Here is a 23,971-nt window from a genome sequence, read left to right on the forward strand (position 1 = left end):
GGTCTCTTCAAGTGGCCAGAATTTCTAAAACAAGGGGCATCTAATATCCACAACTTATTTCTACAATGGAGAGTCCAGGAGGCCCCTTCTACAACCTTGTTCTTCTTTTGGTCATGGAGGCCACCCTTCACAAGGACCAATATTAAGTTCCAAGAGGAGGTGCTTTTATCTCTCCTTTCTGTAGGTGAGATTTACTTATTAGTTCGCCATGAGTGTTGCAGGCTCCTGGGGTTTTTGGTTTTGTTTAGTCTGTCCCCTGCTAGTCACAAGGTGACTATAAAGCAGAGGAAAAGCCTAATTTTAATAGAAATTACACCATGGCAGAGCAGAATTCCTTTCCCAGAGGCCCCCAATCAAGCACCTCTCTCTGCAACTTCTCAGGTAGGTTTCTCAGCCTTTAGGGCCACATTGCCCTGTCAGTGTGCTCAATTCTATGAGCTTACTCACTCCTCAAAGGAAGTTGATTACTTGCCAAACCACCCGTGTCACCTACATCTTTGAACATTTGTGCAGGCTTCAATATTGGGTCAAACGACCCGAAAAGGAGTTAGGTTGGGTGAACATGTTAATAACATAAAAAAGGGGTGAAAAAAAGCAAAACTTTTCAAATCATTTCAAACAGCACCACAATATGGATCCCAAACAGTTATGCCTTTGTGGAGGAGATAAAATTGATAAGCACTGGAAAGGCATAGATATGAGAAAGGCTATATCTCAAAATGAAACCTGATGGATTTATGAGTTAGGTACTCTAAATCCGGATGGTTTAAATATTGATATTGATATTGAAAAATCTTTTTTTATCTAATTATTGAAAGTTTCACCTATATTTATAAATTGTCTATATTTATTGATTATATTATAAATCATAGTCGGAGTTTTAGATATATATTGGTGCATTGTACACTTTGGTAATAATAAAGTATTAGTAATTCTATTTGGTATTATAATTTTTTAATTTATGTATAAATTTAACATGTTTATATTGTTTTTGCAGATGCATAATGCAGTGACGACGTATGTATTTTTATTCTATCTTTTTATATTTTTTATTTCTTATTTTTTATTTTATTTACATTGATTTATTTATTAACCACTTGAGGTCCGGGCCATAGCCGAATGACGGCTACAGCGCGGACCTCAATCTCCGGGAGGACGTCATATGACGTCCTCCCCTATGCACGCGCATGTGTGCGCTGTGATCACCGAGTCACGGAGACTCGGATGATCACAGATCCGAGTAAGGGGCCGTTCCCAGCCCCTTACCATGTGATCAGCTGTCAGCCAATGACAGCTGGTCACATGATGTAAACAAAAGCTCGGTGATCGGTTTCGTTTTCTCCTCACGCTGACAGCGTGAGGAGGAAAAAAAAGCCGATCACCGGCTTATGTCAAAGGGACATCGGTCCCGAAGAGGAAGGAGGCACAGATGCCTCATCTGTGCCTCCAAGTGCCATCTGCCAGTGCCCACAGTGCCCACAAGTGCCACCTATTAAAGCCCACAAGTGCCACCTATCAATGCCCACAAGTGCCACCTATCAATGCCCACAAGTACCACCTATTAGTGCCACCTAGCAGTGCTGCCATCAATCAGTGCCCAATCAGTGCCCAACACTGCCACCCATCAGTGCCCATAACTGCCACCCATCAGTGCCCATAACCGCCACCCATCAGTGCCCATCACTGCCACCTATCCTAGCCCATCAGTGCCGCCTCATCAGCGTACATCAACGAAGGAGAAAAATTAACTGTTTGCAAAAATTGATAACAAAATATAAAAAATATAAAAAAAAAAAAAAAATATAAAAAAAATATAATTTTTTTTTTTTAATTCTGTCTTTTTCAATTTTTTTAACAAAAAATAAAAACCGTAGAGGTGATCAAATACCATCAAAAGAAAGCTCTATTTGTGGGAAAAAAATGATAAAAATTTCATTTGGGTACCGTGTTGTATGACCGCGCAATTGTCATTCAAAGTGCGACAGCGCTGAAAGCTGAAAATTGGTCTGGACAGGAGGGGGGTTTAAGTGCCCAGTAAGCAAGTGGTTAAGGCATATGGTTCTTTATATTACATTAACTTGCCATCTGTCATATGCATTCTCGGTCTTTTAGCTATTTATATGCCACATTGTGGTCTATTATATGCTCCATTGCTTGTAAATATGGCAGCTGATAACATTGGGTGTAGTGGGTGGTTTGTTTGCTTGAGGTTAATATGTAAAGAGGAGGTGAGGTCTGCTCCTTCCTGATCCTGAAGACGTTGCATTGTAATGAGGAAACGCATAGGGCAGGAATTCTAGTACGTCACTTATGGTCAGCTGGAACGCACGCTAGAAAGCCAGTGGCACGTCCTGGTTTATCCATTTCATTTTTGTCACATTTTTTAAATAATTGCAAGCGCTGTTTGATGGTAGTTTAGTTTCATGTGACACTTTTAGTGTTGGTTTATAGCAGCTGCACATTTATTGATTTACTTTTGTATTTATATTCACTTTGTATTTGTTACATTTTTTTAGGGCCACATTGCCCTGTCAGTGAGCTGAACTCTGTGAGCTTACTCACTCCTCAAAGGACCTCATTTCACTTGATGCCTGCTTGTGGTGAGTTCCAAACAGACATACCCAAGGGGCACTGGGACTTCAAGACATAACTGTTCACCAAAACAGAAAACATAAGCAAAAAACATAATTATTTAGCAAGCTCACTAGTTTTGGTGTGGCTTCCCATGTGAAGCAAGGTTCCCTATCGGTGGGTCCCCAAAAATTGACTCAAAACATAAAAACATAACAGAAGTGCCAGACCAAATGGTGAAAAAGTCCAAGTAGCTGAAATGATTTATCATCTGATCACATAACACAGCCAAACGGTTTCAGGGGCTTAAAACACTCCCACTTCATCAGGGGTTAATTATTGAGTAGAGCGCTGTGATATATAGAAGCATAATACCATAGAAGAGGATGGATCGCTATTTGTGAACCATAATACAGTTACTTCCTCTCTGCCACCCACACAGGAACTATATGAATTCTCAATGTTATCCTTAATATTGCAGTCCTCAGGACAATCATAGCTCTCAACAACACTCACACTGGCCAAGGACCTCATGTCTCTGGAGGGCCCTTGATCCTGCTGGTTGGTCAAGAAATCTGTGCCTCCCGCCTCCCCATTGATATTGTTGCTACCCTGGGACAAGGGTCAGCAAAAGTCTCATTTATCACCCCCACCTTCTTCTGTTTACTTCAATAGGAATTTTCTGTTAAGGTAGAACGTTGCTGACTATGGACCCACCATTCCTGACTCCTAAGCTGGCCATATACAGATTTTCTTTCAAGCAAGTATAAAAAAAAATCTGAAACATTGCTCATGCAAAGGTTTAGACAGTAAAGTAAGAATGCTTTCAAAAATATATCTTTAAATTATTATTTTTTTATCAATTTACAAAATGCAAAGTGAGCGAACAGAAGAAAAATCTAAATCTAATCAAAATTTGGTGTGAATACCCTTTGTCTGCAAACCAGCATCAATTCTTACATTTGCACACTTTGTACACTTGCACAAAAGCAGGAATTTTGTAGGATTAGAGTCAGGTGTATGATTAACCAATTATACCAAACAGGTGCTAATGATAACCAATTTCATATGAAGGTTGAAACACAGTTATTAACTGAAACAGAAAAAGCTACTGTATGTAGGTGGCTTAAAACTGGGTGAGGAATAGACAAACTCTGCTACTAAGGTGGGGTTGTGGATGACAGTTTCATGTCATGGGTCATACACCATGGCAAGACTGAGCACAGCAACAAGACACAAGGTAGCTATATTGCATCAACAAGGTTTCTCCCAGGCAAAGATTTCACAGCAGACTGGGGTTTCAAGATGTGCTGTTCAAGCTCTCTTGAAAAAGCACAAAGAAACGGGCAACGTTGAGGACTGTAGACGCAGTAGTTGGACACGGAAACTTAATGCAGCAGAAAGACACATCATGCTTACTTCCCTTCAACATCAGAAGATGTCCAGCCGTGCCATCAACACAGAACTGGTGGAAGACCAGTGGGACTCAGGTACATCCATCTACTCTCCAGTGAGGTCTGGCCAGAAGTGGTCTTCATGGAGGAATTGCATCCAAAAAGCCATAACTCTGACGTAGTAACAAGGCTAAGCGACTTAACTATGCATAGAAACTGGGGTGCAGAAAAATTGCAGCTGAGGAGTCAAAATTTTAAATACTTGGTTATAGCAGGAGGCAGTTTGTTTGCCAAAGGGCTAGACAGCAGTACAATAATGAGTATCTGCAGGCAACAGTGAAGCATGGTGGAGGTTCCTTGCAAGTTTGGGGCTGCATTTGTGCAAATGGAGTTTTAAATTTGGTCAGGATAAATGGTGTCCTCAATGCTGAGAAATGCAGGCAGATATTATCTATCATGCCATACCATCAGGGAGACATGTGATTGGCCCCAAATGTATTCTGCAGCAGGACAATGACCCCAAACATACAGCCAATGCAATCAAGAACTATCTTCAGTGCAAAGAAGAACAAGAGGTTCTGGAAATGATGGTTTGGCTCCCACAGAGCCCCTAAACATCATTGAGTCTGTCTGGGATTACATGAAGAGACAAAAGGATCTGAGGCAACCTACATCCACAGAAGGTCTGTGGTTACTTCTCCAAGATGTGTGGAACAACCTACCTGCCGAGTTCCTTCAAAAACTGTGTGCAAATGTACCTAGAAGAAATGATGCTGGTTTGAAGGCAAAGGGTGGTCACACCAAAGATTGATTTGGATTTCTGTTCTGTTAATTTACTTTCCATTTTAATTGACAAAAATGAACTATTAACACTTTTTCTGAAAGCACTCTTAATTTACAGCATTTTTATACACCTGCCTAAAACGTTTGCACAGTAACATACACCGATCGGCCATAACACTATGACCACCCACTTAATATTGAGTATAGCCCCCTTTTGCTAAAACAGCCCTGACCCATTGAGGTATGGACACCAAAGTAACATCCACATGAATGGCAGGACCCAAGGTTTTCCAGCAGAACACTGTCCAAAGCATCACACTGCCTCTGCCAACTTACCTTATTATGCCACATCCCGTGCCATCTCTTCCCCAGGTAAGTGATGCACACGCACCCGGCCATCCATATGATGTAAAAGAAAACGTAATTCATCAGACCAGGCCACCTTCTTCCATTGCTCCGTAGTCCAGTTCTGATGTTCATGCGATCATTGTAGAAACTTTTGGCTGTGGACATGGTCACCAGCCCCATACAAAACAAACTGTAATGCCCATTTTTTCTGCTTTCACCACATCAACTTCATGAACAACATGTTCACTTGCTGCCTAATATATCCCACCAATTTTCAAATACCATTGTAATGAGATATTCCCTTTACCTGTCAGTGGTCATAATTTTTTGGCTGATCAGTCTATATATATATAAATACAGTGCCTTGAAAAAGTATTCATACCCCTTGAAATTTTCCACATTTTGTCATATTAAAACCAAAAATGTAAATGTATTTTATTGGAATTTTATGTGATAGACCAACACAAAGTGGCACATAATTGTGATGTGGAAGGAAAATGATAAATGGGTTTCAATTTTTTTTACAAATAAATATCTGAAATGTGTGTCGTGCATTTGTATTCAGCCCTCTTTACTCTGATACCCCTAACTAAAATCTAGTGGAACCAATTGCCTTCAAAAGTCACCTAATTAGTAAATAGAGTCCACCTGTGTGTAATTTAATCTCAGTATAAATACAGCTGTTCTGTGAAGCCCTCAGAGGTAGACAGGTCAGGGATAAAATTGTGAAGTTTAAAGCAGGGTTATGTTATGAAAAAAAATAACCCAAGCTTTGAACATCTTACAGAGCACTGTTCAATCCATCATCCGAAAATAGAAAGAGCATGGCACAACTGCAAACCTGCCAAGACATGGCCGTCCACCTAAACTGACAGGCCGGGCAAGGAGAGCATTAATCAGAGAAGCTGCCAAGAGGCCCATGGTGACTCTGGAGGAGGTGCAGAGATCCACAGCTCAGGTGGGAGAATCTGTCCACAGGACAACTATTAGTTGTGCACTCTACAAATCTGGCCTTTATGGAAGAGTGGCAAGAAGAAAGCCATTGCTGAAAGAAAGCCATAAGAAGTCCCGTTTGCAGTTTGCGAGAAGCCATGTAGGGGACACAGCAAACGTGGAAGAAGGTGCTCTGGTCAGATGAGATCAAAATGTAACATTCTGGCCTAAAAGCAAAACGCTATGTGTGGCGGAAAACTAACACTGCACATCACCCTGAACACACCATCATGTTGTGGGGATGCTTTTCTTCAGCAGGGACAGGGAAGCTGGTCAGAGTTGATGGATGGAGCCAAATACAGGAAAATCTTAGAAGAAAACCTGTTATGCCGCGTACACATGAGCGGACTTTACGGCGGACTTTGCCCGGCGGACTGGATTTCGTCGGACAATTCGATGTGTGTGGGCTCCAGCGGACTTTGTTTTCTCAAAAGTTGGACGGACTTAGATTTTAAACTTGTTTAAAATTTATCCGTTGAAATCGAGTCCGGTCGAAAAGTCCGCTCGTCTGTATGCTAGTTCGACGGACAAAAAGGCACGCTAGGGCAGCTATTGGCTACTGGCTATGAACTTCCTTGTTTTAGTCCGGTCGTACGTCATCACGTACGAATTCGACGGACTTTGGTGGATTGTGTGTAGGCAAGTCCGTTCATTCACAAAGTCCGTCGGAAAGTACGTCGAAAAATCCGCCGGGCAAAGTCCGCCGTAAAGTCCGACCGTGTGTACGCGGCATTAGAGTCTGAAAAAGACTTGAGACTGGGGCGGAGGTTCACCTTCCAGCAGGACAACGACCCTAAACATACAGCCAGAGCTACAATGGAATGGTTTAGGTCAAAGCATATTCATGTGTTAGAATGGCCCAGTCAATGTCCAGACCTAAATCCAATTGAGAATCTGTGGCAAGACTTGAAAATTGCTGTTCACAGACACTCTCCATCCAATCTGACAGAGTTTGAGATATTTTGCAAAGAATAATTGGCAAACATGTCACGCTCTAGACGTGCAAAGCTGGTAGAGACATCACCAAAAAGACTTGCAGCTGTAATTACAGCTAAAGGTGGTTCTACAAAGTATTGACTCAGGGGGGCTGAATACAAATGCACGCCACACTTTTGAAATATTTATTTGTAAAAAAAAATTGAAAACCATTTATCATTTTCCTTCCACTTCACAATTATGTGCCACTTTGTGTTGGTCTATCACATAAAATCCCAATAAAATACATTTTGTTTTTGGTTGTAACCTGCCAAAATGTGGAAAATTTCAAGGGGTTTGAATACTTTTAATTTACCTTCATTTGTATTACTCTTTTCATGTGCTTCTATACCATACATAATCTTTGCACAGGGGCAGTAGAAAAAAAACGACACCCTGTGCGTCAAGGAGCAGAGGCTGTTGAGCTGTAAAAACGTCAATAAACGCTGCAAATCGCGGCTAGACGCATTGGTGGTTTTAGGCATTTTTACATTATAGGGTAAACGGCCATGAACGCTAGTCAAAAATGCGGCTAAAAGCGTGTTATTACAGCTGCTTTTTCCTGGCAGCAGCGCTTATTAACACTAACTAGACATGTGCACAGCCAAAAAATTCGTTCATTTTTGTTTTCGTTTCGTTAGTTTATTATTTTTTTCGGGTCATTCGTTATGATCGCGATTCGTAAATTCGTAAATGCGTTCATTCGTACATTCGTAAATTCGAACATTCGTTCATTCGTACATTTTTACATTTGTACATTCGTAAATTTGTACATTCGTAAATTCGTAAAATCATACATTTGTAAATTAGAAAATTCGGAAATGTGTAAATTCGAAGTTTGAAAATCCAAAAACCCAAAAATTCAAAAGTCTGAAATAGTAACTAACTATTAAATTATAGGTATTGTAATTTCCTTTCAAATTTGACTGTCAGTGAACGTAACAAATACGAATTTATCCGAAGTTACGAATTATCCAAAATGAATGCTGCATCTAAACAAATGGAACGGAAAAAATTAACAATAAATAATAATAATAAAACGTTGTTATTATTATTATTGTTATTTATTATTATTAATTCATTACGTTCCATTCCGTTTTTTCGGATCATTCATAACTTCGGATAAATTCGTATTTGTTATGTTCACTAACAGCCAAATTTGAAAGGAAATTACAATACCTATAATTTAATAGTTACTAGTAATTACTAATAGTTAAGTTATTATTAGTTAACTATTATTTCAGATTTCCGAATTTTTGAATTTATAAATTTACGAATTCACTAATTTACTAATGTACGAATGTACATTCATAAATTGCGAATGTACGAATGCCCGAATTTACGAATTTGTCGGATATTCCCGAATTAACGAATTTGTCGAAATTCGTTAAAAAACGAATTCGGAACAAAACGAATTGCACATGCCTAACACTAATGCTGGCCATACACATGTCGAATTCCGACGATTTTTCGTACAAAAATCACACCTTTGAATAATTGTTTGATTTTCGTCCATTAGTGGGACTGGGGCCGCAGCAACGGATGAGCTTTGTGCAGCCATCAAATTTGAGTGATTAGGCATGTCGTAAATTTTTAGAAAAACAGACAAATTTCTAATTAATGATGGCAAAATTGTGAGAGAAATATAATCGAAAAAGAAATGCGCATGAGCTGTGACCTGGAAAGAAAAGAAGATTCCCGCCAACAATTTTTTTTTCCCCTTAAAGTGATTATAAAGCTTTGTTTTTGTTTTTTTTTAAAATAGCGAACATGTCATACTTACCTGCTCTGTGCAAGGGTTTTTCACAGAGCAGCCCCGATCCCCCTCTTCTGGGGTGCTCCGATGTCGCTCCTGGCTCCTCCTCTTTATCGGGTGCCCCCACAGAGTGCCGCTTTCCCTGGGGGCAGGCGCATTCACGAGTCCTGCTGCTGCGTCCATTGACACAGACAGCAGGACTCGGCCCCGTCCCCAGCTCCCGTGTCACTGGATTTGATTGACAACAGTGAGAGCCAATGGCTTCTGCTGCTATCAATTGATCTAATGAGGATGGAGACAGCGGCTCATGCACACCGCCGGAACGATCGGGCTCGGGTAAGAAAAAGGGGGGCTCTGATGGCAACTGCAGCACAGAAGGGTTTTGGAGACTTTACAACCCCTTTAACCACTTCAATACAGGGCACTTTACCCCCTTCCTACCCAGGCCAATTTTCAGCTTTCAGCGCTGTTGTTTATTAAATGACAATTGCGCGGTCATGCAACACTGTACCCAAACAATATTTTTATCATTTTGTTCCCACAAATAGAGCTTTCTTCTGGTGGTATTTGATCACCTCTGCGGTTTTTATTTTTTGCTAAACAAATAAAAAAAGACCGAAAATTTAGAAAAAAAACGTTTTTCTTTGTTTCTGTTATAAAATTTTTTAAATAAGTACGTTTTCTCCTTCACTGGTGGGCTCTGATGAGGCTGCACTGACGGGCATTGATAAGGCGGCACTGATGAGGTGGCACTGATGATGGGCACTAATATGCAGCACTGATGGGCACTGATAGGTGGCACTGGTATGCAGCACCGATGGGCATTGATAGGCGGCACTGATGGGCACTCAGAGGTGGCACTGATGGGCACTGATAGGTGACACTGATGGGCACTGGCACTCAAAGGATGCACTGATGGGTACTTATGAGTGGCACTGATGGGCACTGATAGGTGGCACTGATGGGGGCTGATAGGTAGCACTCATGAGGAGGCACTGGCAGGCATTTATGATGGGCAATGATTGGCATCATTTATGGGAACTGATTGGCACCCCTGGTGGTCATGGGTGGACATCATTGGTGGGCATCCCTGGTGGTCCTGGGTGGCATCCCTGGTGGCATCCTCGGGAGGGCTGTGCTGATAATCAATCAGTGCAGACCCCCCCTGTCAGGAGAGCAGCCGATCGGCTCTCCTCTACTCGCATCCGACAGACGCAATAGAGGAAAAGACGATAAACAGCTTTTCCTGTTTACACCGTGATCAGCTGTGATTGGACACTCCATCAGAGGCTCTTTACCTAGATCGAAGTTGCGGCGTGTCAGACTGACACACCACACCAACGATCGTGCTCTGGCTTGTTCTCCTGCTAGATGTCATATGACGCCCAGTCAGGATAACTGAATCACTTCCCGACCGTCATTCTGCTATCTGCCGGGCTGGAAGTGGTTGACAACATCAGATGGTTGGGTTGAATTTGGAAAAGCAATGGTGGCACCATCAGATTACAAAACGCACAATTTTTTGATTGACAAATTATTAGAAATTCGACCGATGTATGGCTGGCATAAGGCTTCTTTCACACTGATTAGTTTTTCTTCTGCTTTTGAGTTTAAAGAAAAAAAATGCGTAAGAAAAACGCATGACCATGAAATCCTATGGAACTCTTCGCACTGATCAGTTGCGGGTCTGCTGCATTTGAAAAAAAAAATGCACCAAAAACACACCTTCCCATTGAAATAAATGGAAACCGCATCAAAAACATAAAAAAACGCCCTTAGTTGCATTTTTGGTGCAGTTTTTGAGATACGTGTCTTTTTTTTCACAGGTGTAAAATGCACCAGAAGCGCAGAAAAAACATGGCAATAAAGCATATGCGTTTCTACCGCGTTTTTGCAATGGAACAGTCTTTTTTTGATCTATGAAACTATTCTATTCATCCGAGTTATTTTTTCCTGATAAAAAGGATTGTTTCAGTTCATGTAATATGAAACACTCAGTGTTTTTAGTTGAACACATTGCACACAATACAAAAACTTTTCCCAGTAAACTTTTTTTTTTTTTTTTACAGTTCTTACAGTTTGTTACAGTTCCGCAGCACTTGCAGGTTCCATCTAAATTGGTAATCTGTGGTAAAATTCATGTTTATATTTAAAGCGGTATTAAACCCAAAACCAAAAATGGAATATTTTGCAGCTTTCTTATCATTAAATGTGGTGGCTGCCTTCGTTTTCTTTTTTTACGGGTTTTTTCCCCCTCTGTTTTCACCTGGTTGTCTGGCCAGTAACACACCTCCTGTATTAGAGTGCCCCCATTCTGGATGAAGGAGCACAGGGGGCACATTTGGATAGCAGCATTGTCAATCTGAGCGGAGGGCTGTATTAGATGTACTAGCAGATTTAAATACACTAACAAATTGAAGCCAAACTCTAGCTCACACTTTATAATCAGTTATAGCAAACTGTTTCTTCCTCCTTTTGGGGTAAAAGTTTTACATAAATAAAAGCTGATTATTGACACTGATACAGAGAAGTACTATAGCGCAGGGGTAGGCAACCTGGGGCTCTCCAGCTGTTGAGGAAATACCTTTCCCATTGCAAGGCTGGCAGTTACAATTACACCCAGAGGCATGATGGGACTTGTAGTTCTGCAACAGCTGGAGGGCCCCAGGTTGCCTACCCCTGCTATAGAGGTGAGCCTACCCATCAAAGAGAGATCAGAAGTCGGGGGAGAATTAGAGGGCCCCCTAGTGGTAAGAGGAGATAGATGTACCAGCACATTGGAAATACATTAAAACTTGGATTGCGAGCATAATTAGTTCCAGAAACATGCTTGTAATCCAAAGCAATCATATATCAAAGCAAATTTCCCCATAAGAAATAATGGAAACTCAAATGATTCCTTCCACAAACATTTATTCATAGGTCCTTGAGTTTATAGTCCATATAAAAAGATTATAGCAATGTGGTTGTGTAACCATAAAATGTCCATTTACAATTGGCAGCCTCCACAAGGGGATTAGAAGCAAAATCCAGCAGGAGCTACAGAGTATAAAAGAGAAGAGAGGTGCCTCTATGTGTAGCAATATGTTGCTAAATGTTGTACCTTCATTAAATGTAACCATATTGCTACACTTAGAGGCACCTCTCTTCTCTTTTATACTCAGTTGTTACATGACGCTACTTGTATATCAAGACATCGCTTGTATATCAAGTCAAAATGTATTTAAATTTTTTGCTTGTCTTGCAAAAGTTACTCTCACACCAAGGTTTTACTATATTCCTATATGCCTAAAGCAGGGGTCCTCAAACTTTTTAGATAGGGGGCCAGTTCACGGTCCCTCAGACTGTTGGGGGGCCGCACTATAGTTTAAAAAAAATATGAACTAATTCCTAAATTCCTATGCACACATCTTTTTTGTAGTGCAAAAGAATAAAAGAATGAATAATAAATAATAATATATATAGGGGATGGACAGGGGGACAGAGGGATGGACAGGGGGACAGTGGGATGGACAGAGGGATGGACAGGGGGACAGTGGGATGGACGGAGGGGTGGACAGGGGGACAGAGGGATGGACAGGGGGACAGAGGGATGGACAGGGGGACAGAGGGATGGACAGGGGGTGGACAGGGGGACAGTGGGGTGGACAGAGGGACAGAGGGGGGGACAGAGGGGTGGACAGGGGGACAGAGGGGTGGACAGGGGGACAGAGGGATGGACAGGGGGACAGTGGGATGGACAGGGGGACAGTGGGATGGACAGGGGGACAGAGGGGTGGACAGGGGGACAGAGGGGTGGACAGGGGGACAGAGGGGTGGACAGAGGGGGGACAGGGGGACAGTGGGGTGGACAGGGGGACAGTGGGGTGGACAGGGGGACAGTGGGACAGAGGGGTGGACAGGGGGACAGTGGGGTGGACAGGGGGGGACAGTGGGGTGGACAGGGGGGGACAGTGGGGTGGACAGGGGGACAGTGGGGTGGACAGGGGGACAGAGGGGGGGACAGTGGGGTGGACAGGGGGACAGAGGGGTGGACAGAGGGGGGACAGGGGGACAGAGGGGGGACAGTGGGGTGGACAGGGGGACAGTGGGGTGGACAGAGGGGAGGACTGTGGGGTGGACAGAGGGGGGGACAGGGGGACAGTGGGGTGGACAGGGGGACAGAGGGGTGGACAGAGGGGGGGACAGTGGGGTGGACAGGGGGACAGTGGGGTGGACAGGGGGACAGTGGGGTGGACAGAGGGGTGGACAGAGGGGTGGACAGGGGGACAGTGGGGTGGACAGGGGGACAGTGGGGTGGACAGAGGGGGGACAGGGGGACAGTGGGGGGGACAGGGGGACAGTGGGGGGGACAGTGGGGTGGAAAGGGGGGGACAGTGGGGTGGACAGGGGGACAGAGGGGTGGACAGGGGGACAGTGGGGTGGACAGGGGGACAGAGGGGTGGACAGGGGGACAGTGGGGTGGACAGGAGGACAGAGGGGTGGACAGAGGGGGGACAGGGGGACAGTGGGGTGGACAGGGGGACAGTGGGGTGGACAGGGGGGGGACACGGGGACAGTGGGGTGGACAGGGGGGGACAGGGGGACAGTGGGGTGGACAGGGGGACAGAGGGGTGGACAGGGGGACAGTGGGGTGGACAGGGGGACAGAGGGGTGGACAGGGGGACAGAGGGGTGGACAGGGGGACAGTGGGGTGGACAGGGGGACAGAGGGGTGGACAGAGAGGGGGACAGGAGGACAGTGGGGTGGACAGGGGGACAGTGGGGTGGACAGGGGGACAGAGGGGTGGACAGGGGGACAGAGGGGTGGACAGGGGGACAGTGGGATGGACAGAGGGGTGGACAGGGGGACAGTGGGATGGACAGGGGGACAGAGGGATGGACAGAGGGGTGGACAGGGGGACAGAGGGGTGGACAGGGGGACAGAGGGGTGGACAGGGGGACAGAGGGATGGACAGGGGGACAGAGGGGTGGACAGGGGGACAGAGGGGTGGACAGGGGGACAGAGGGGTGGACAGGGGGACAGAGGGGGGACAGGGGGACAGAGGGGGGACAGGGGGACAGTGGGGTGGACAGGGGGACAGAGGGGTGGACAAAGGGGGGGACAGGGGGACAGTGGGGTGGACAGGGGGACAGAGGGGTGGACAGGGGGACAGTGGGGTGGACAGGGGGACAGTGGGGTGGACAGGGGGACAGTGGGGTGGACAGAGGGGTGGACAGAGGGGTGGACAGGGGGACAGTGGGGTGGACAGGGGGACAGTGGGGTGGACAGAGGGGGGACAGGGGGACAGTGGGGGGGACAGGGGGACAGTGGGGGGGACAGTGGGGTGGAAAGGGGGGGACAGTGGGGTGGACAGGGGGACAGAGGGGTGGACAGGGGGACAGTGGGGTGGACAGGGGGACAGAGGGGTGGACAGGGGGACAGAGGGGTGGACAGGGGGACAGTGGGGTGGACAGGAGGACAGAGGGGTGGACAGAGGGGGGACAGGGGGACAGTGGGGTGGACAGGGGGACAGTGGGGTGGACAGGGGGGGGACACGGGGACAGTGGGGTGGACAGGGGGGGACAGGGGGACAGTGGGGTGGACAGGGGGACAGAGGGGTGGACAGGGGGACAGTGGGGTGGACAGGGGGACAGAGGGGTGGACAGGGGGACAGAGGGGTGGACAGGGGGACAGTGGGGTGGACAGGGGGACAGAGGGGTGGACAGAGAGGGGGACAGGAGGACAGTGGGGTGGACAGGGGGACAGTGGGGTGGACAGGGGGACAGAGGGGTGGACAGGGGGACAGAGGGGTGGACAGGGGGACAGTGGGATGGACAGAGGGGTGGACAGGGGGACAGTGGGATGGACAGGGGGACAGAGGGATGGACAGAGGGGTGGACAGGGGGACAGAGGGGTGGACAGGGGGACAGAGGGATGGACAGGGGGACAGAGGGGTGGACAGGGGGACAGAGGGGTGGACAGGGGGACAGAGGGGTGGACAGGGGGACAGAGGGGGGACAGGGGGACAGAGGGGGGACAGGGGGACAGTGGGGTGGACAGGGGGACAGAGGGGTGGACAAAGGGGGGGACAGGGGGACAGTGGGGTGGACAGGGGGACAGAGGGGTGGACAGGGGGACAGTGGGGTGGACAGGGGGACAGTGGGGTGGACAGGGGGACAGAGGGGTGGACAGGGGGACAGTGGGGTGGACAGGGGGACAGGGGGACAGAGGGGTGGACAGAGGGGGGCACAGGGGGACAGTGGGGTGGACAGGAGGACAGTGGGGTGGACAGGGGGACAGAGGGGTGGACAGGGGGACAGAGGGGTGGACAGGGGGGTGGACAGGGGGACAGTGGGGTGGACAGGGGGACAGTGGGGTGGACAGGGGGACAGAGGGGTGGACGGGGGGTGGACAGGGGGACAGTGGGGTGGACAGGGGGACAGAGGGGTTGACAGGGGGACAGAGGGGTGGACAGGGGGGTGGACAGGGGGACAGTGGGGTGGACAGGGGGACAGTGGGGTGGACAGGGGGACAGTGGGGTGGACAGGGGGGGGACACGGGGACAGTGGGGTGGACAGGGGGGGACAGGGGGACAGTGGGGTGGACAGGGGGACAGAGGGGTGGACAGGGGGACAGTGGGGTGGACAGGGGGACAGAGGGGTGGACAGGGGGACAGAGGGGTGGACAGGGGGACAGTGGGGTGGACAGGGGGACAGAGGGGTGGACAGAGAGGGGGACAGGAGGACAGTGGGGTGGACAGGGGGACAGTGGGGTGGACAGGGGGACAGAGGGGTGGACAGGGGGACAGAGGGGTGGACAGGGGGACAGTGGGATGGACAGAGGGGTGGACAGGGGGACAGTGGGATGGACAGGGGGACAGAGGGATGGACAGAGGGGTGGACAGGGGGACAGAGGGGTGGACAGGGGGACAGAGGGATGGACAGGGGGACAGAGGGGTGGACAGGGGGACAGAGGGGTGGACAGGGGGACAGAGGGGTGGACAGGGGGACAGAGGGGGGACAGGGGGACAGAGGGGGGACAGGGGGACAGTGGGGTGGACAGGGGGACAGAGGGGTGGACAAAGGGGGGGACAGGGGGACAGTGGGGTGGACAGGGGGACAGAGGGGTGGACAGGGGGACAGTGGGGTGGACAGGGGGACAGTGGGGTGGACAGGGGGACAGTGGGGTGGACAGGGGGACAGGGGGACAGAGGGGTGGACAGAGGGGGGCACAGGGGGACAGTGGGGTGGACAGGAGGACAGTGGGGTGGACAGGGGGACAGAGGGGTGGACAGGGGGACAGAGGGGTGGACAGGGGGGTGGACAGGGGGACAGTGGGGTGGACAGGGGGACAGTGGGGTGGACAGGGGGACAGAGGGGTGGACGGGGGGTGGACAGGGGGACAGTGGGGTGGACAGGGGGACAGAGGGGTTGACAGGGGGACAGAGGGGTGGACAGGGGGGTGGACAGGGGGACAGTGGGGTGGACAGGGGGACAGTGGGGTGGACAGGGGGACAGTGGGGTCCTCACTTGTTAGTAGGCTGTTGCTTGAAGCCTCCGCTCTCGCTGTCACTCTTCGCGCCTCCTGTCTCCGTGCGGGACTGTGCTGGGAACTACACTTCCCAGCATGCAGCGCGGCACACGGAGCCCTCCATTACTGGGGTGGGGGAGGCGGCTTGAGCGGAGCGGAGCGGATATGCTCCCTGCCGAAGCCGAGCCGACCTGGCCCCGGCCCGAGCCTGGATTGTCGGAAATCCGGCCCTGGGTGGATTGGGCCGGATAAATGTCCTCGGCGGGCCGCATGTGGCCCGCGGGCCGTAGTTTGAGGACCCCTGGCCTAAAGCCTTGTACACACGATCAGATTTTCGGACGAACGTTTGTCCGCTTTTTTTTGCATTCTAGTCTCATATGAAAAGTGAAGAGGTTGCTCAACATATGAAAATTCCCATAGGACAGAATTGAACTTTAGAAGTGATGTAATGCGTTGAATATTTTCTTATGTATTCTTTGGTTTCCGAGCATGCGAAGTCTTGCTCTTACAGTTTTTTTCGGACGAAAACTGTAGTAATTATACGAAAATCGGATGTTGTGTTGACGCACAAAAATTTTTTTATAGCCTGCACATTCAGTTTTTGTTGTATGAAAATTCGGAATTGGCTGTCGAAAGCACTAAACTAATGATCCGAAAATCGGCAGAAATTTTACTTCCAGGCTCTGTTTTGTACCAATACATGTTTCTAAAAACAATAAAAAGAATTTGCAAAAAAAAAAATAAAAGAAATGTAAGTTCCGATTTTCTTATCTTAACCCAAGTAGTAAAAAGGTGAGAGTCCGGAGAGCACAGCGGTGTCACAGCAGCATTTTAGAGAAGACACACAAGTTTTTATCTCACTCTGAGAGTGATGGGATATACTGTATACATTATAATCAGAGACTGTATCAAAGACACATCAACCGCATGATGAACTAACTATATTGGAATTTGGCGATACACACAAGATTTATTTCATTTTATTTCACTTTGTCTTTCATTATATAGCACATGTATGATTTGATTGGCACGGTCTAATAGCATTGGAAGTGTATGATTGAGCGTTCATTGGTATTTATTGTACCCACTTGAGGAGCTAATCAATTTATTGCAGAGTTGCACATTTATCAGTTGGTTTTGCACAATATTCACAGCGATTTTTTGCACATATTTAACCACTTCAGCCCTGGAAGGTTCTAACCCCTTCATGACTAGGCCATTTTTGCGATACGGCACTGCATTGCTTGAACTGACAATTGCGCGGTTGTGTGACGTTGTACCAAAATAACATTGATGTCCATTTTTTCTCACAAATAAAGTTTTCTTTTGGTGGTATTTGATCACCTCTGCGGTTTTTATTTGTTGCGCTATAAACAAAAAAGACTAACAATTTAAAAAAAAACAATATTTTTTACTTTCTGCTATAAAACATATCCAATAAAAAAAATGTAAAAAATCTAATTTCTTCATCAATTTAGGCCAATATATATATTCTGCTACATATTTTTGGTAAAAAAAAAATCACAATAAGCGTATATTGATTGGTTTGCGCAAAAGTTATAGCATCTACAAGCTAGAGGATAGTTTTATGGCATTTTTATATATTTTTTTTTACTAGTAATGGCGGCAATCAGTGATTTTTAGCGGGACTGCGACATTGCGGCAGACAAATTGGACACCTGACACTTTTTTGGGAACCCGTGACACTAATACAGTGATCAGTGCTAATAATATGCACTGTCACTGTACTAATGACACTGGCAGGGAAGGGGTTAACACCAGGGGCGATCAAAGGGTTAAGTGTGTCCCTAGGGGGTGCTCTCTAACTGTGTGTGGGATGGACTGACTGGGAGAACACAGAGATCTGTGTTCCTGCTTAGCAGGTATACAGAATCACTGTGCCCCCCAGTGTCTGTTGCAGGAAATGACGTACAGGTATGTCGTTTGGCGCAGCAGAGCCGCCCTGCTGCAGTACATCTGCGGTGGGTGGTCTTTAAGTAGTTGGAGGTCCAGCCCCCCCCACAAAAAATTTAATGTCAGCAGCTACAAATACTGTAGCTGCTGACTTTTAATATTTGGCCTCTTGCACACTGCAGCTTGAAAAAGCTCAGTACAGCTTTTGTTTTTACTGAGCTAAAATACAGCCCAATAATTGTAATGTGTCTGTGCACACAGGCGCGTAAACAAGCGCCGTGCATTCTTCAGTAAGAAAAAAAATAGAAAAATCAAAATTTTTGGTCAGTAATTTACGCCTCATGCGCGCAAATATACACAAATGTGCGCAAATGCCCATTGACATACTGCAGAAGAAGAACGCAAGAATAGGTTTGTGCGGAAATGTGTGCACATTTACATGATCGTGTGCAAGAAGCCTTAGGACACTTACCTGTCCAGGGATCCCACGATGTCAGCACCCCAGCCAATTGGCTCCCGGGTGCTGCCGTTGCCTGTAAGGCATGCGCTTTGTGAATGGTCCGGCGGTGGGGGGCGGAGGAGGGGGAGGACCTCACTTCTCCCAGAAGTGGGGATGGGTATTTGTCAAAACCAGGTACCCCCTTGAAAGGTGCCAAATGTGCACTGGAGGGGGGGGAGAAAGGATTTACCCCCTTCCTGACCAGGCCATTTTTTTGCGATACGGCACTGCATCGCTTTGACTGACAATTGCGCGGTCGTGCGATGCTGTACCCAAACAAAATTGATGTCCTTTTTTCCCTCACAAATAGAGCTTTCTTTTGGTGGTATTTGATCACCTTTGCCGTTTTTATTTTTTGCTCTATAAACAAAAAAAGACCGACAATTTTGAAAAAAATAAATACATTTTTAACTTTCTGCTATAAAACACATCCAAAAAAAAAATGAAAAAAACAAAAAACGAATATATTCATCAGTTTAGGCCGATATGTATTCTGCTAAATATCTTTGGTAAAACAAATCGCAACAAGCGTATATTAATTGGTTTATGCAAAAGTTGTTGTGTCTACAAAATAAGGGATAGATTTATGGCATTTTTATTATATATTTATTTATTGTATTAGTAATGGCGACAATCAGTGATTTTTAGCGGGACTGCGACATTGCGGCGGACAGATCGGACACCTGACATTTTTTAAACCTTTTTTTGAGAACCAGTGACATTATTACAGTAATCAGTGCTAAAAATATGCTATGACGTTGTACTGACACTGGCAGGGAAGGGGTTAACATCAGGGGGGGCGATCAAGGGGTTAAATGTGTCCCTAGGAGGTGTGATCTAACTGTATGGGGGACTGTGTGACTGGGAAGACACACAGATCCATCTTCCTGCATAGCAGAAGGACAGGCTCTGTGTGATCTCCCCTGTCAGAATGGAGATCTGCCTTGTTTACATAGGCAGATCCCCGTTCTGTCACTGCGGGGAACGATCATAGGTGGCTGGCAGACATCGAATCTGCCGAACCCACTGCTGGCCAATGGGAGCGCACGTGCCCCCAATAGAGAGCCCCCGAGCCGACGTACAGCTACGGCAATTTGCAGGATCCTGACACCTTGCCGCAGTATAACGGCATCTGGTCGGCAAGAGGTTAAGCAACGCAGCACCATTCATTATATGATTATTGTAAACACCCTTGCCAGTGGTAAATGGTTTGTCTCATCCTTTTAACTGTTACATCTGCAGAATAGCTTTTTATTTTTTTTAAAAAACAACAGACTTACTGGCTGAATCATCAGATAAAAAAAAAAAAAAAGAAAGAATAAAAAAAAAGGAAACTAATGTAGCCATACCATCTAAGAGTTGGTAAGCTGCATTATAATGAATATTGAAAAATAAGAAAAGCCAAATGGGATTTTTAAGGTGCCAAATTAGAAAAAAATATTTTATAAAAGTAAAAATGTATTCACTGAATAAAAAAAAACAAGACATACAAGAAGTAAATGTTAATAATACAGTACTAATACAAGTGCTGACTGATTTCATCTCTACATGTTTCGCCTTGATATTGATATCAGGCACAGTAAGCACTAGGAGTAAACAGAGTTTTGTTGAAAAGCAGAACAATCAACAATTATAACTAATACACTACATAAATAGATACAGTTTAAACAAATTGAAAATAGCAAAAAAAAAAGTCCCTAAATCTATCCTATAGTTTGTAGACGCGATAACTTTTGCGTAAAGCAATCAATATACGCTTATTGGGATTTTTTTTTTTTTTTTACCAATAATATGTAGAAGAATACATATCAGTCTAAATTGATGAAAGAAATTCGTTTTTTTATTTATTTATTTTTTGGATATGTATAAAAGCAGAAAGTAAGAATTTTATTTATTTTTTTTTTTAATTGTCGCTCTTTTTTTGTTTATAGCGCAAAAAATAAAAACCGCATGGGTGATCAAATACCACCAACAGAAAGCTCTATTTGTGGGGGAAAAAAGACGTAAATTATGTTTGGGTACAACGTCGCACGATCGCGCAATCGTCAGCTAAAACGACGCAGTGCCGTATCGCAAAAAATGGCCTGGTCATTAAGGGGGGAAAACCTTCATGGGGGGGGGAGTGGTTAAACTGAGAGTTTACCATCACTGTGATTGGCCAGGCTTCATTCACTATTGTTCTGTGATTGGCCAGCATTAGGCTATTATACATTATACAATTTTCTTATTAAATTTCCTTTAGATTTACCTTCAACTATGTATTACAAGGACCTGCCTGATTGCATACAAATTGTAAGTGTTTAGGTTTGACCTCCTATTATATGGTTTTGGTGAATCTAAAGGAAAATTGTACAAGAAAGCCGTCTAATGTATGGCCAGCCTTAGATCGTTCATTGATCATCACATATACAGCCAGCCTGGGATCGCTCATTGATTGCTCCGTGTATGGTCAGTCCTCCAATGCCCTGTCCTCCATCCATCCTCCAGGTAAATAAATAGCCAGCAGCAGCTGCCTCTCTCCGGCTCGGTCTGTCTGATGAGTGACGTCCCTGATTGGCTGACAATGACATCAGCACCCCCCGTCCTAGAGAACCCAGCGGCTCGCTCCGTACACTGCCCAGGCCACGCCCCCTCCCCCCATGCTCCAACCAATTCAACCCCACCGGGAGCCAGCTGTCTCCCTCCTCCCTCCGCCCCGCCCCTCTCACTGTTCTAGTCCAGCGTCAGTCACCTCCGTGGCCACGCCCATTCCGAATCTTTTCATTACTCTGTGCAAAAAAGAAAGTAAGTGTGTTGCAGCTGCACATCAATGGAGCCGAGTGAATGGAAGCTGGAGAGATAAATCAATAGGGGCAGGAAGAGAGCCAGCGGCTGGAGGAAGCTCTCAGCACAGTAAGTGCCTGCAGGAGGAGGAGGGGGGGGGTTCTGCTTTAAATGCTTCCCCAGGCACCTGATTGATTGTGGGAAGTCCTCTGCCAGCCTGTGGCTCTTCCAGCTGTTGTGGCACTACAAGTCCCAGCAGAGGGATGATGAGACCTGTAGTCCCCAGCACAGCTGGAAGAGGCACATCTGGCAGAGGAGAGTGTCTGTACTTCCAAGGGGTGTGCTCAGGCTGTGGGCAGCATGCTGCTGTTGTCTTATGTCTGCTGCAGTGGGAGTGAGATTATTAGAATCTTGGATTTCTTACCATTAACCTTCTCACACTTCACAGCCTGCTTTGCAGTCATAGAATAGCACATCACCCTGGGGGGTTAGGCTCTGCCAGCTGATTTATTGTAATAATTCTTCTTTTTTTTTTTTTTTTTTTTTCCTTTTTCTTTAACCAAGATATATGGCAGCTGCAATATTCCGATCAGGACTATCCTGGCTGCTCCTGCTGCATGAATGCGGATATTTTCAGCCTTATACTTTTGACAAGGGATCTGCTGGGAACTTAACCACCGCCTGGCCGGAGGGATGCCATGAATTTAATGTGTTAATCAAAAGCTGCCCTTGTGGGTCACATGAGCACCATTTGCAATGCACATTAAGCCGTGCGCTGGAAGGGAATGTTAACATGCATGGAGGGACATGGGACTGTCAGGGACTTGAGGGAAGGTCAGCTCGCTTGTCTGCATAGCTTAACTTTCAGTGAGCAAAATCAGGCTATTCTAGGCTTTGATGCCTTGGCGGAATGTCTTCTACAAGAGATTAACGTAAAAAAAAAAAAATTGGGGGGAAAAAAAAAAAAAAAATTGGCCTGTATGCTGATGTTATTTGGCTTTAACCGAAGAACTCCTTATAAGATGCAGATCTGTAGCAGACACATAGACCCCCGCTGCCCATTCGTGGCCAGTATTTCTCAGATCTGTAGATGGGGACGTTGCTGATGCGGAGATGGAGGTCTGGTAAGGGTCGTTTTATTCCAGCTAGCATGACAGGGGCTGCAGAGCACGTCCGCTGATGATATTTTTAGCAGCTGTATATCCTTACCATAAAAAAAACCTATGTCATTAGTTATCTCTCCGCTTGCGTTGAATGTTGAAAAAAAGACTTGGTTAAGTTAAATAAACCATGGGCGATCTCCGACTTACGTCACAGGGGAAGAAAACTTCAAACATTTTCAGATCTGGCATTATATATATATTTTTAAAGAATGATACAATTATTATTATGTTTTTAATAAACATATATTATTATTATTATTTAAGGTACTTATATAGCACTGTCAATTTACGCAGCGCTTCACATATACATTGTATATTCAAATCAGTCCCTACCCTAAAAGAGCTTACAATCTAAGGTCCCTAACTCGCATTCATATACTAGGGCCAATTTAGACAGAAGCCAATTAACCTACCAGCATGTCTTTGGAGTATTTTTATATTATTATTATTATTATTATTATTATCATTAACAATATATATATATATACACACACACACACACACACACACACACACACACATATATATATATATATATATATATATATATATATATATATATATATATATATTGTATATACACATACGCACACGCAGGATAAATACTGTAGATGGCTACAATTTCTGGGCCACCCAGCTAAGCTCTAAACCATGTGTGCTCAACCTGTGGCCCTCCAGCTGTTGCAGAACTACAACTCCCATCATGCCTCTGCCTTTGGGAGTCATGGTTTGTAACTGTCAGCCTTGCAATGCCTCATGGGACTTGTAGTTCCACAACAGCTGGAGGGCCACAGATTGAGGGCCCATGATCTAAACCATACACAATACCATCTATAGTGAACAATATTCCCTATGTGTTATGTCATTTTAGATAATACACATATCTCTAATTTTTTTTTTTTAATCTTTCGCATGTTTTAGCATTTAATTCCACTTTTCGGGTAAACATCATAAAGGGCAGTTCTATAATTAAATAATACTGACGAACCTGTCTTGTTCCCCTATGCCGTGTAATGGTGGCCAAACACTTCGATTTTACTATTTGATCAAATCGACTGAATGGGCAACCTATCAAATGGCCATGACTTCCCCCTTCCCCTCTGATCGATGCAGATCAGATTCCATCAAACTCAATTCGAGTCAACTGGCCAGGGTGGAAAATGGTAGATTTGGTTGCATTAATCACTTAGATGTTTTGCTCATGAACTTCATTTTCGTTCAATCCAAATATGAGGTTGCAGATGCGCTAACATTTGATTGTATCTTCTGACTATCAGTCGAAAATCCACTTCCCACTGTG

At 45.8% G+C, this 23,971-nt stretch overlaps 1 protein-coding gene across 1 annotated transcript in view; it reads left to right on the forward strand.

Annotated features, from left to right (window-relative positions):
- Positions 1-21,479: 21,479 nt before the first annotated feature.
- The window catches only part of DUSP10 (dual specificity phosphatase 10), a 97,257-nt gene continuing 94,765 nt past the window's right edge, over positions 21,480-23,971 (forward strand). Inside the window, exon 1 of the mRNA XM_073628349.1 lies at positions 21,480-21,637. The gene's annotated coding sequence lies outside the window, so the exon portion shown is untranslated. The remainder of the gene's footprint in view (positions 21,638-23,971) is intronic.

This window comes from Aquarana catesbeiana, linkage group LG04 (assembly GCF_042186555.1).
Source record: "Aquarana catesbeiana isolate 2022-GZ linkage group LG04, ASM4218655v1, whole genome shotgun sequence".
NCBI lineage: Eukaryota > Metazoa > Chordata > Amphibia > Anura > Ranidae > Aquarana > Aquarana catesbeiana.